This window comes from Ischnura elegans, chromosome 2 (genome assembly GCF_921293095.1).
Source record: "Ischnura elegans chromosome 2, ioIscEleg1.1, whole genome shotgun sequence".
Classification (NCBI taxonomy): Eukaryota; Metazoa; Arthropoda; class Insecta; order Odonata; family Coenagrionidae; genus Ischnura; species Ischnura elegans.
The window spans coordinates 132,219,973-132,220,916 of record NC_060247.1 but is presented as its reverse complement, the minus strand read 5'-3'; positions in this window follow the sequence as shown (position 1 = coordinate 132,220,916).

Genomic DNA, 944 nt, shown 5'->3' with positions numbered 1-944 from the left:
TCTTTCTTTCTTATGGAATTCTTACCCTTCAGTTTTGCATTAATAAGTCCTACTGTGTTTTAATTATGTACTTAAATACTATTATAATGCTTTTACTCTATGGTTTATATTTCCTCCACAAGATTAATTGAATTTATTCAGATTTTACAGTAATTTGTAATCAAAGTTTGACATCATTTAACATTGTGTGGTTTGATGGCTCACCTAAGTGAGAGGATGTACTTAAAGTACTCATTCTACTCTCCAATTAGTTCTTCTCAGTCCCTGATTAGTAATCGCATTTTCAATCATATAAAGTGGTGATATGTGAATCCTTATTTATTTCTAGTCCAAATTTCAAATAGGTACTTTTGAAATAACAGGTTGTTTCATGATTTGTGGATGGATTTGCCGAAGAACATGAATGGCCCTATTCATGGCCATGCCTAGGCTCAAAATTACCTGTACATATTTACTTCATATTCATGTTCTAAAATCTGGTTACCTACTTTAAAATTACGGGAACCAAGGGCCCTAAATAGTTAGGACACAAAATTGGATATTTTTGGGGGATGAAAAGACATCGTTTCAATGAAAAATGCAATAGTTGAGTTCATGGGACTAGTATTATACATATCTTTTTTACGTATCTCTAACAGTTTTTGAGATTCAATCCCCCACAGTCTGTTCCTCCCCCCAGAGTACTACACCACAACGTGGGGCCGCCGAAGTATGGACCACACCACTTGAATGTTGTGGAATTGTACAATATTTTTGATATGTTATCATTATGAATATAATTAAGTGCTATAATTTCTCTATTAATACAATTTTACTGGTGTTCATGCATACAATGTGAACGTGTCATTGGAATGTCATATTAGTTCAGTGAATGGGCTTCATTTAGGTTGTGCTTACTAAGCCTGTGAATAATGTGGACCAGTGTGACATCAGCACCTTGTTTG